This window comes from Eumetopias jubatus, unplaced genomic scaffold (assembly GCF_037043125.1).
Source record: "Eumetopias jubatus isolate StellerSeaLion01/CBP00866 unplaced genomic scaffold, mEumJub1_p1.0 scaffold_14, whole genome shotgun sequence".
Taxonomy (NCBI): Eukaryota; Metazoa; Chordata; class Mammalia; order Carnivora; family Otariidae; genus Eumetopias; species Eumetopias jubatus.
The window spans coordinates 97,817,699-97,830,639 of record NW_028274820.1 but is presented as its reverse complement, the minus strand read 5'-3'; the positions used below and the strand labels follow the sequence as shown (position 1 = coordinate 97,830,639).

At 37.8% G+C, this 12,941-nt stretch overlaps 1 protein-coding gene and 1 pseudogene across 6 annotated transcripts in view; one reads left to right on the top strand and one right to left on the bottom strand.

The window, feature by feature from the left end:
• Positions 1–12,941, top strand: part of TPK1 (thiamin pyrophosphokinase 1) — a 336,496-nt gene that overhangs the window by 88,127 nt on the left and 235,428 nt on the right. The window lies entirely within an intron of this gene.
• Positions 825–2,187, bottom strand: LOC114211660 (alpha-enolase pseudogene; annotated as a pseudogene).

The following is a 12,941-nucleotide window of genomic DNA, read 5'->3' as shown; positions in this document are numbered from 1 at the left end:
CCTTAGGCTTGTAGGCTTTTGTATTTAATGTCTATCCCCATCCTTAGGTGTGCTGTCTTTACAAGTAGACTTTTAACTTTTTGGTGGTAAGGTCTTTGACTTTTACCTCTTGAAAGTGTTCATGTAGCACCTTGCATGTTGTGGACCAGTAGAGATGATAGAATCTCTGTTATTTGTCCCTCTGTCTGTCTGCTCGCCTTCCTGTCAGTCTGTCAGCTTGCCTCTGCTTCTCTGTCTATGCCTGTTTGTTTATTGGTGTCACAGGTCCTACATTTCCCATTTGAGGAAAATGAGTCTGATGTCTCCTATCTATTTTATCTGATTTCTTCCCCTACTCTTTTTTTTTTTTTGTAGGCACATAAACTCAGTTTCTTTTTTTTTTTTCCCATTTGAGGAAAATGAGTCTGATGTCTCCTCTCTATTTTATCTGATTTCTTCCCCTACTCTTTTTTTTTTTTTTTTTGTAGGCACATAAACTCAGTTTCTTTTCTTTTTTTTTTTTTTCCTATGGGTCACTGAGGCCTTTTTATTCTGCACACAAAACCACTGGGGATTTCACCCGCGGACACTTCAGGATTATAAAGTAGACAGACGTGACTCCAGACACTGGGTGGAAGTGAGGTGAGAAAACAATGACTTGGGCCAATCACACGATTACAGAGTTAGGGTTTCCAGCAGGGTTCCAGATGGTGAGGTTTGGCTTCTGCGGCAGTTCTAAGGAAGCAGTGAGAACATCACAGGGAGGGGAGAGGGCAGTTAACTAGCAGGGTCCCTGGCCAGTTTCGGCTGGGGGCCTCAAGCTGCCTGTGGGGAGCAGAGGTCTAATGAGCCGACTCAGGACCGTAGGACTCGGGGTGCGCCGCCTGGAGCTTACTTGGCCAGGGGGTTTCTGAAGTTTCTGCCGGCGAACTTAGCCTTGCTACCCAGTTCCTCTTCAATTCTGAGGATCTGGTTGTACTTGGCCAAGCGCTCAGATCGGCAAGGTGCCCCTGTCTTGATCTGCCTGGTGCAAAGTCCCACCACCAGGTCAGCGATGAAGGTATCTTCGGTCTCCCCAGAGCGATGTGACATCATGACGCCCCAGCCATTGGACTGGGCCAGCTTGCACGCCTGGAGAGACTCGGTCACGGAGCCGATCTGGTTCACTTTCAGCAGGAGGCAGTTGCATGATTTCTCGCCCACGGCCTTGGAGATCCATTTCGGGTTGGTCAAGGTGAGATCATCCCCCACCACCTGGATGCTGGCGGTGGCAGTGAACTTCTGCCAAGCTTCCCAGTCATCCTGGTCAAACGGGTCCTCAATAGACACCACTGGGTAGTCCTTGATGAAGGACTTGTACAGGTTGGCCAGCTCATCAGGCGTGATGTACCTGCTTGGGTCATCAGGGGACTTGAAGTCCAGGTCATAGTTGCCCGACCTGAAGAACTCAGAAGCAGCTACGTCCATGCCGATGACCACCTTGTCGGTGTAGCCGGCTTTCCCAATGGCGTTCTTTAGCAGCTCCAGAGCTTCTTTGTTCTCCAGGATGTTAGGCGCAAAGCCGCCTTCATCCCCCACATTGGTGGCATCTTTTCCGTATTTCTCCTTGATGACGTTCTTCAGGTTGTGGTAAACCTCGGCTCCGATGCACATGGCTTCCCTGAAGTTGGCCGCACCAATGGGCAGGATCATGAACTCCTGCATGGCCAGCTTGTTGCCAGCATGAGAACCACCGTTGATGACGTTGAAAGCCGGAACCGGCAGGATGACTTCAGCATTGCCAGCCAAGTCAGCAATGTGCCAGTACAGGGGCACCCCCTTTTCCATGGCCCCCACCTTGCAGACAGCCAGGGACACACCCAGGATGGCGTTTGCACCAAATTTAGATTTATTTTCTGTCCCATCCATCTCGATCATCAGTCTATCAATCTTCTCCTGCTCCATGACGTTCAGTTTCTTGCTAATCAGGGCAGGTGCAATAGTTTTATTGATGTGCTCAACAGCCTTTGAGACACCTTTCCCCATGTAGCGGGTCTTGTCATTGTCCCGGAGCTCGAGGGCCTCGTAGATACCAGTTGAGGCACCACTGGGCACAGCAGCTCTGAAGAGACCTTTGGAGGTGTAGAGGTCAACTTCAACGGTGGGATTCCCATGAGAGTCAAAAATCTCTCTGGCGTGGATCTTGAGAATAGACATGGTGACTTTCTTGCTGCCAGCTAGCGCTGCCCGGGAAAGAAGCAGAGGATGCTGCAGGCACGGAGGATGAGCATTAAGCCGCAACGTCTGGGGGCTCGGAGTACCTGAAGCTTGTCTCTAAACTCAGTTTCTACTCTTTTTCTAGATTTCCAAGATCTAACAACCAGGTTTTTTCACATAATATCATGATGTTGCCTTTCTGGGTCCTTGATATCATGAAAGCTCTATATATTGTATGCCAAGGAAAATTATCCTTGTAGAGTATACAGTATTTTAAAGAATTTAAAAAGTAGAAAGCAGATGAGTTCTTCATTATGTATATTGTTGTATTTCTGATTACCTTACATACGGTGAAAGTGATAAGTTAATACTACAGGTGATGGCGGAGTTGACATAGAGCCATTGCTTTTTACATTAAAACAACTAATCCACACATGATTTTTAACCTGGTTTTAACATAGGTTACTTCTGTCACCTGGAAGCATGTCTGGTCTCTGTAGACACGGTGCAGTCACTTCAGAAGATACTGTTAGTTCATTAAACACTTAGACATAAGGTTACCATTTGACTCAGTAGTTCCACTCTGAGGTGTATCACACATGTCCACACAGAACCTGTATATGACTGTTCATAGCACCATTATTCAAACTAGCCAAGAGGTGGAAACAATCCTAATGCTCATTAACAGGTGAATGGAGAAAAAAAAAGTGCTCTGTCCATACCCTGGAAAAATGTAGAGCCATAAAAAGGAATAAAATACTGATATCTGCTACAACATGGATGAACCTTGAAAGCAGTAAGCTAAATGAAAGAATCCAGACACGAGAGACCACATATTACAGAGTTTCATTCATATAAAATGTCCAGAACAGGTAAATCTACAGAAACTGAAAACATATTAGTGGATGCTTAGGGCTGAGGTATGGGAATTTAGGGAAGAATTACTTAAAAGGAATGGGGTTTCTTTTTAGAGGGATGAAAATATTCTAAAATTGACAGCAATGATGGTTACACAACTCTATGTTTATTCTAAAACCATTGAATCCTTTAACAGTGTTGCCTTGGTAGGGGAATTAAATTTTAGTGGTTACAAAAAATAATAGACATTAAGGTGTAATTTAGTATCTTCTAATCTTTATTCTGATAACCTTTAATATTTGTCTTGATTAAGATGTTCCCTTTTCTTATGAGCTTTAATTATACCAAAATTTGTCTCACACTTCATCCTCACTTCTGGATATATTCATGCAGTTTGGCTGGTGGTTCTGAAATTTAACATGCATCAGAGTTACTTGGTGGGTCCCAACTCCAGCATTTCAGATTAATTACATCAGAGGTTAGCCTCAAGAATTTGCTTGACAGTTTTTAGGTCTTACAACAACTTTTTTTTTTTTTTTTTAGCACTTTTATTAGCTTCTGAGCTAAATGGCCTTGGTAAAACTTAGGTTTTAGCTCTGCATGATTTCTCTTGTTCTGTACTCCTACAGCATCTCTCTTTTCCCAGTGAGAAAATAGTGCTTTAGTGTTCTATTTGGTTTCCTTTTGTGAGCATGACTCTCCCCTCGTCTGGCAAATGGGCTTGATGTTTGAGTGAAAGGTTCTTATTTACTATCCAGCTTTTTAATCTTGATTTTCTTTAACCTTTGTAGCACTATTTTCTTTGCACGTCTGCCTTAGAAAGTTTAGAACCTTTATGCTGCACAAAATAAAATTTTTTGAATGGAAAAAAATGAAACTGTGACAAAGTGATATACTTAAGAAGCTCGACACAAATGTCACTTAACATTTTTTGGTGTACTTTATTATTCTTAGTATTTGTTTTAATTCCCAGATTAAAGACCGACTTCAGTTTGTTTTAATTAGAACATTCTCATTTGAAATGTTTTCAGTAGGTAAGCTTTATGTGGAAAAGTATGACAAAGCATTCACTATTAGCAAATTCTTAATGAAGGAAACTGCTTTCGGAGGAAATTTATCTTCTTGATTTAAAACAAGCAAACAAAACATTTTCTGGAAAGGAAATATTCTTAGAGTCTGTCATCATAAAGTCCTTAAGCCTCTTGTCCAATGTTGAGAATTAGTAATGGTTCAAAATACTTATTAAACTAATAAATGCATGAGCCATCAGCTGGGAGTTTGGCAGATTGCTGGGATTACAGATACGATGAGACCCTTGCCTTGAAGGGATTTAAGGTCCGGTAGTGTGCATTGTAAATCAATCAGGGAGGATTTACTTAGCATCTGAGATTTACCAGTGCTGTGTAAAATGCTTGAAGGGGGTCTGAGAGGCACAGAAGGAAGGCCTGCCTTGGAGAGTTTTTACCCTGTATTGAGATGAGACCCAGCACAAGAAAGAACCACCTGATCTATGTAGTATATTGTGTGGTGGTGACTATGCATGCTGTTGGAATTCAAAAAGGGACCTTGGGGATTGAGCTGGAGATGTGTGTGGATGCACACACATCAGGAGTTCATTGAAAAACAGCTGCAGGCAAAAATGTCATCTCTGATAATAAATTGCAAGGAGATCAAAAGTGATGTTTCAAAAAGGAAAAAAAACCCAGCTAGGTTGTAGAATTCTTTATTGTGCTGGCGTGGAAGGAGCAGCTGTTAGCTATCAAACTGAGGAAGCATGATGAATGCCGGCCAGTGTAATGCCCCTCTCCTGCCTGTGTTGTTAGAGGTCATTTTACATTGGGCTTTGGCTGGTACCACAGAGTTTAGGGAACCGTCTGGAAGAGCAGAAAAACCTAGAACCAAAAAAAACGGACAACTTACTTAGAGTATTTTACAATGTTGGAATAAGTAATGCAGAATTTTATTTTATGAGCAAAAGTAGGAATATAATGAAAAATATAGTAATATAGAGAATATTAGAAGCAACCTAATACCTTGGGCTTATCTGCCACATTTGAGCGTTAGAAAAAAATCTCAAGTCATTATGACTTTGGAAAACTTTTTTTTTTTATTATGTTATGTTAATCACCATACATTACATCATTAGTTTTTGATGTAGTATTCCATGATTCATTGTTTGCATATAACACCAGTGCTCCATGCAGTACGTGCCCTCTTTAATACCCGTCACCAGGCTAACCCCTCCCCCCACCTCCTCCCCTCTAGAACCCTCAGTTTGTTTCTCAGAGTCCATAATGTCTCATGGTTTGTCTACCCCTCCGATTTCCCCCCCTTCATTTTTCCCTTCCTACTATCTTCTTTTTTTTTTTTTAACATATAATGTATTATTTGTTTCAGAGGTACAGGTCTGTGATTCAACAGTCTTGCACAATTCACAGCGCTCACCATAGCACGTACCCTCCCCAATGTCTATCACCCAGCCACCCCATCCCTCCCACCCCCACCACTCCAGCAACCCTCAGTTGGTTTCCTGAGAATAAAAATTCCTCATATCAGTGAGGTCATATGATACATGTCTTTCTCTGATTGACTTATTTTGCTCAACATAATACCCTCCAGTTCCATCCACGTCTATTTCTAATAGCCGTTCTGAGCCAAAATACTGGATTGTCTCTCCTTTATATAATGGTAACGGTAACCTAGACCTGTTCAGGGAATGCTGTGTGCCAAAGGTGGACATTATATGCTTAAAACTCTTTGAATTTAATTTAAAATTCCTTTTACCTTATAGGTGTTCTATGTATGTGCATTGAATTGTTAAATTTTTGTTGATAGTTTTACTGCACTAGCAGTGGTTTTGCATTGGGTCTTATGACTTCAAATTTATGAGAACATGTCACTTAATTTAGGCAGATTTTTAAGTGGAGGCCGTATGTTTGCTGAAGTGAATTACTCAGTAATTTATAAGTATGATGGGTATGTACATAATATATATTTGCCTTTCTTTACCTTATTCCAAAAATGATTTAATAAGGAAATTTAAACTTAACCTGCTTTCCAACACTGCTGATTAATTATGTATAAAATATTTCTTACCCATAAAGACTGTGTAATAATATTGGACCCTTATATCACATGTGGTAATATTTCCAAATGTGTAAAAGACAAAAATGTAAAGAACAAAAATCTCTAAAGAGACAATCAGTTAGGATATATGTGAATGTAGGATGAGGGAAAGTCCATCTTAACTAGGGATTGGAAACCCAGGGCTTTAAAAGATAGGCATTTTGACTATGTCATAAACCTAGTAAATTTCTGTGGATGGAGATATCATAAACAGTGTTAAAAGAAAAACAGATTTGGAATAATAAGTATAAAGAGATGATAGATAAAAGGTTTTAACTATAATATAAGGAGAACTCTTATGTAGATGAGTAAAGATAAATAAAAACCAAATTTGTCAAAAAAAAATTTGCCAAGCTAAAAAGAAGCATTTTGGAAGAGAATGAATTCCAGTAAACCCCAAATATATGAAAAGGTGCTCAAATTCACTGTAGTTGAGGAATGCATGTTAACATGAGATGCCATATTATACTTACTAGAGTGGCAAAAATGAGAGCAATAGCTGTTGCTGTTGGAGACATAGGAAATGGGATAATCTGATATTAGCAGAGATGGGAACCATTATATGTTTTCTTTGGAAAGTAATCTGGTAATCTCTTAACATAAAAAGTACATGTCTCTTTAATTCTGCAGTTCCAACTATGACTCTCTCCCATAGAAACATGAACTATATATATATGTGAAATATATATGTGAAAAATATGTGTGTATGTATACATACATAAGACATTTAATGCAGCAGCTAATAGAGGCAGAAAGCTGGAACACAAAGTGAATGCCTGTCCATAGTTGAATAGTATCATATATTATGGTGTATCTGTGTCATAGAATATTTTGCCACTTTGGAAAAAAAAAAAAGAATTAACTATGTTAGTTGCCTTGGAATTTCAGTGAGGTATAATTGAGAGAGAAGTAACGCAAGATGCAGTAAAGTTCCAATTACATAATTCTATTTTTGTAGATATTAGAAAAGTCTCTATATTCATATTTTAGTGTATATGTGTGAAAATTTACATCTGTTGATAAACATGGAGAAACATAGCCCTAGTATGTTTCTTGGACAGGGGTTAAAGGGAAGGTATAAGGTGATATTTGTGAGCAAAGAGAAAAGGAGAGACAGAAAACAAAAAATGAAAAGTGTAAAAATAGCATAAATGAAACATGATAGGGGGCGCCTGGGTGGCTCAGTCGTTAAGCATCTGCTTTCGGCTCAGGTCATGATCTCAGGGTGCTGAGATCGAGTCCCACATCGGGCTCCCTCCTTGGCGGGAAGCCTGCTCTCTCTCTCCCACTCCCTCTGCTTGTGTTCCTGCTCTCTCTGTCTCTGTCAAATAAATAAAATCTTAAAAAAAAAAAAAACATAGGGACAAATTTATGCGTGTAAGTTTTGAGACATTTATATAAATAGCATAAATGTATTTAAAAATAAAATTGTAAAAAGTTGAGAACAATCTGAAAGAGGGAGGGTGCTGATATGTGTGCCAAAAGAATTGACTATAGACATCTCTTAGGGCTGGAAGTTATTGGCAGAACTATAATGCTGTTGTGAAAAATACCATTTGACAACTACAAAAAGCTTATCTTTAGTCTTAGAAAAAAATTTTTTTGAGATATGCCCTTTTATATTGCAACTCTACATCTTCAATTTATTGAATAGGAAAAAAACAACATTCAAAAATGGTTAATATACATTACTGGATTACTTCAATAAAGAAATAGATAATGATAACACTGGAGTATGGTACAGATAGGTTCTGGATACAATGGCACACTATATGAGGTGAGGTATGTAATTTAAGAGAGGTCACAGAAGGCTTCCTGTAGGAAGCAGAGGAAGGATGATGTGTTCTAGGCAGAAAGGCATCAGAGAAGAAAGTGAGGAGTATGGATTTCTGTGTTAAGTGCAATGGAGCAAACCAATCAGCTAAGCAATAGACTGTAAATGGAAATTGCTCCATTTTATTGACTCTAAGACTCCATTGATTGTAAGATGCATTATTATTATTTTATGTTCCACTCAGGAAGACCTGCTTATTAAACTACTTGTTAGACATACAAACATTTATATCTCATGGTTTCTCTGTGTCCAGAATTCAAGAGCAATTGAGGCAGGTGGTTCTGGCTTAGGATCTCTTATGAGGGTTACCCTCAGATATTGGCCAGGAGGACAGTCATCTGAAGGCTTGACTGGGGCTGGGAAACCCACTTCCATGATGGCCTCCTCACATGGCTGACAGGAGAATCCCACATGCCTCATGGAGATGTTTGAGTGTCTTTACAACATGGAAGTTACCTTTTCACAGAGTAATCCATGAACATGAGTGAAGATTCTGTACTATCTTTTATGACCTAGTTTCAGAAATCACTTACCATTACTTCTGTATTATTCATTAGAAGTGAGTCACTAGATCCAGCCTACTTTCAATGGGAGAGAAATTAGACTCTACCTAGGAGCCTAATGGGGGGCTCGATCCCAGGATGCTGAGATCCTGACTTGAGCCGAAGCCAGACGTTTAACTCACTGAGTCACCCGGATGCCCTCTGACCATTAAAGATTTGTTGCTTTATCTTTGTTTAGTGTTCCGTCTTTACAGTAAAACACAAATATCACATCTCAACCGTAGAAGCAGTTGTGCTTTTTGTCTTATGAATTTAATTGTAACCAATCCTATTTTTCTTACTAGCTTTTGAGTTCTATAACTGAAGATTCTTATACTCTTCTGGTTTTCAAGAATGTTACCCTTGTAGTTGGGAAAGAAATAACTTCTTTATTAATAATAGAACTTTTAGATACACCATCTTGTATATCCAGTTTTTGATGTGTAGCTAATAAGGGAAGGTAGACATAAAACTGTTAGACATCTGAATTTGTCTTCCGAGTAAATAATAGAGATTTTAAGGATTGCTTACTGGTTGGTCATCTGGTTTACATTTGATTTTTACCAACTTGTTTAAGAGGAAGAATCATTTTGGAATAAAGAAAATTACAGTTTTAGCAATACCAGAAATCTGAAGTGTGGAGCACCCCAGTTTACACACAGGACATTTGTTATGCCAGCTTTCAAGCTACTGCAGATGATTGCTCAGGAGAATAAATAGTCCCATTAGATGTGAATTTTAATAGTAATATTTATATACTGTTCAAACAGAATTTACCTGAACATTAAAAACTAGACCCTACTAAAAAATGCCTTTTATTATTTGTCATCTTTGATTTCTTTCATCAGCATTTTGTAATTTTTACCATGCAGAACCTTTCCCTGTATTTTTGCGTTTATACCTAAGTACTTTGATGTTTTTGAGGTGTTTATAAGTGATAATTTATTTTAAATTTGAGTTTCTACATGTTGTCAGTATATGGAAATGTGATTGGATTTTAAGTAGGGTTGAAATCCTCGTGTGAAAAATGACACTGTTTGTTCCCAAAGGAAATAATGAACCACACAAATGACTTTGTTTTTATTTAGGCAAAATCTTCAAGATTTTTTTGGATAATTTTTGATATTTTTCTATAATTTTCAACCACATTATATAAAGCACTTTAAATATAACTTTATTTTGGGGGGAAAGCTTTACTTTCTGTATTTGCCCAGAGAAAATATTTTTCTAAGGAAATGAGTGATCCATGATACTTACTGATTTTGAAATACACTTAGAGCATAATATATGCAGAAACAATACCTGAAGCTTAATTTTTCTGTCGGCTCTTTTTTAGAAAACTGATTCTGATTATTTGCTTGGTTTTAAAAAAGTCAGTTTCATCAGACTTGCCTCTAAAATCGCTCAGTATATTCCCTTCTAAATAGACACTTATATTACATGTAATGATTTGGATAGCTAGTTAATGACATTTAAAATGAACTTACACATATTGATTTGCTTATTCAATCATCTGTTTAAAAGCATATACTAGGTAAAATCAGGAGTCGGCACACACAGATTCATATCTGAAGTCTTGTAGTGGATTTATGTGTTACTTTCTTGGTAACCGGGGTTTGCTAGTAATTCGTTATTCTCTGATAAGACCTACCTTTATTGGTTCATGTTGACTTCGCTGCCTTCACATAGTATTCACTACCACTCTTTATTGGTTACAGAGTTACAACCACCATAAATAAATAAAGCATGAGGAGAAGGAAGAGACAGAATAGTCCATTTATTTTCATGCATTTTTGGTTACCGCCTAAATCACAATTGTCAGAGGAAAGTGGAGTTTAATGGTCATCCTTAACAAGTTTAGGAAAAAATGTGCAGTTTTACTCTTTCCATGTTGTGTTTTATGGATATATCACATTTGGTTCAGAATCATGATGATCTAATAATGACACTTTATTATCCTAGCTTGATGAATAGGATTGGGAAGGGTTGTTTATTTTATCCTTCCATTTCACTATAACTAACACTTTGACAAGAGTGAGAGACGCTGACTGATGTTATACAGAGACTGTGTTTAATGTTTTTTAATGAAGTGCTCGAGTTAAAATAGAACTATCTCTGGCCTAATTCAGACCCTGGCAGGTGAGGCTTATTCCGTGTGGTCTGCTTGTTGGTTGGAGCTCTGTCAAGCTTCATTTCAAATGTATGCACTGGGGATTATAATACAAATACATAGGATTACAAATGTATATAGTGAATAATATTTTACAGTGTTTTAATCTTGTTTTACCTGCCAAATCCTTTTATTTGAGTGAAATCCTGTATGAGAAATCTTCTGGGAGTCCCCAGGCCAGGAAACAGATGCAGGTGGAGCCCTCTGGCTGAGGCGGGCTCAGTAACTCTGGCTACCAGTCTGCCCCCTCTGCCTCCATGTCTCTGCACTGGTCTGTGAAGCTAGAAAACTAAAGGGATTCTTGTTCATCTCTTCTTTGCTGTTTCTTAGGCTTTTTTTCTTCTCATGGTAGGTAAGTCAGTAACTATCTTTGATTATAAGGAAGTTTAAAATGATTGAACTATGTATTTTAACTACTTTGGATGGAATAGATCCAAAGTTGATTTATTTTGTTTTTCTTCATGAGCTGATATAACTGTAGGCAACATGACTCTTGGGAGAGGAAGGTAATTTTTAGAGAATTGAACGTTTTAATACATAACCTTAGAGATAGAATCAATCCAGAGTAAATAGAATTCCATTTTGCTTTCGTCATTCTGGTATCTGTTAACCAGTTTCCTTGTGTTGGCTGTGTAAGAGAATAGTGAAAAAGAAAATAGATGCTTGAAAAGTTTTGTAAATTTAACATATTTTATATTTTCAGTTATGTGAGGTTTGAACCAGTATTCTTTGATAAAAACATTTAAAAGATTTTTTTTAAAGACAGAATTAAGGTTGTGTTATTTGCCCTTTGACAGCTGAATACAGTGTTTGTCACTTGGAATGACCTGATAATGTGGCTTGTCCTTTAGCCAAAACAAGATGTATTGAAGCAGGCTAGGATTCTTCAAGACTAAAGGACTGTCCGTGGTATTTTGCAAAACTGGCTTCTAGATCCCTCCATCATTCTGGAGGAGCCACTCATGGCATTCTTGAAGCATGTTAACAGTGAATGTTCTTTATATATGATTTTTAATCATTTGAACGAAGTTTTATTCTGGGATCATAAAAGTTCATTATTTTCCTTTTAAGTATTATAGGAAGATGTAGTCATTATTACCGGAATGTAAATGGGATTTCCAGACACAGCATTGGTGTGTAGCTTGGTATAAAATTTGAGTTTATGACTGAAAGAAATATATGATTATTTAAAAAGCAGTTAAAAGGTAAAAAAGGAGTTAAATGGTAGTGAGGGTTTTTTAATGAAATTTTTCAAATATTAAGAGAATGGCGTAACATCCCCACTGCAAATCCAGTGAGTGAGTGTGTGTATGTGCGCATGTGTGCCTCCCAGTTGTCTACAATGGAGTCCCTGTATTTTCTATTTTATAAATAGAAACAATAAAATCTACCTTATTGGATTACTCTGGCTAGGACTGCCAATACCATGTTGAATAAAAGTAGTGAGAGTGAACATCTTTGACTTATTCCTGATCGTAGAGGACAAGCTTTTAGCTTTTCTCCCTTGAGTATATTAGCCATGGGCTTGTCATATATGGCCTTTATTATGTTGATATATGTTTCATCTGTAACCGCTTTGTGGGGTTTTTTTATCATAAATGGATGCTGTATTTTGTCAAAAGCCTTTTCTGTATCCATTAAGATGATCATGTGATTTTTATTCATTTGGTTAATGTGGTGTATCACACTGACTGTGGATGTTGAACCATCCTTGTATCCAGGAATCAGTCCTACTTATCGTGGTGTATGATCTTTATAATGTATTGATGAATCCGGTGTGCTAATATTTTGTTGAGAATTTTTGCATCTATGTTTGTCAGAGATATTGGCCTGTAATTTTCTTTGCTTGTGGCATCCTACTCTGGTTTTGGCATCAGGCTATTGCTGGCCTTGTAAAATCAATTTGAAAGTATTCCCTCATCTTCTATTTTTTGGAAGAGTTTAGAAAGGATTGGTATTAATTCTTCTTTAAATATTTGGTAAAATCTACCAGTGAAGGCATCTGGTCCTGGACTTTTGTTTGAATTGATAAAGAAAATCCTCTCAACAAAATCCTTCCTAAAAATTGGCCTGTTCTTATTTTCTGTTTCATTATGATTTAGTCTTCACAGGATGTATATTTCTAGGAATTTATCCATTTCTTCCAGGTTGTCCAATTTGTTGGCATGTAATTGTTCATAGCACTTTGTTAATGATCCTTTGTATTTCTTTCATGTCAGTTGTAATATCTCCTCTT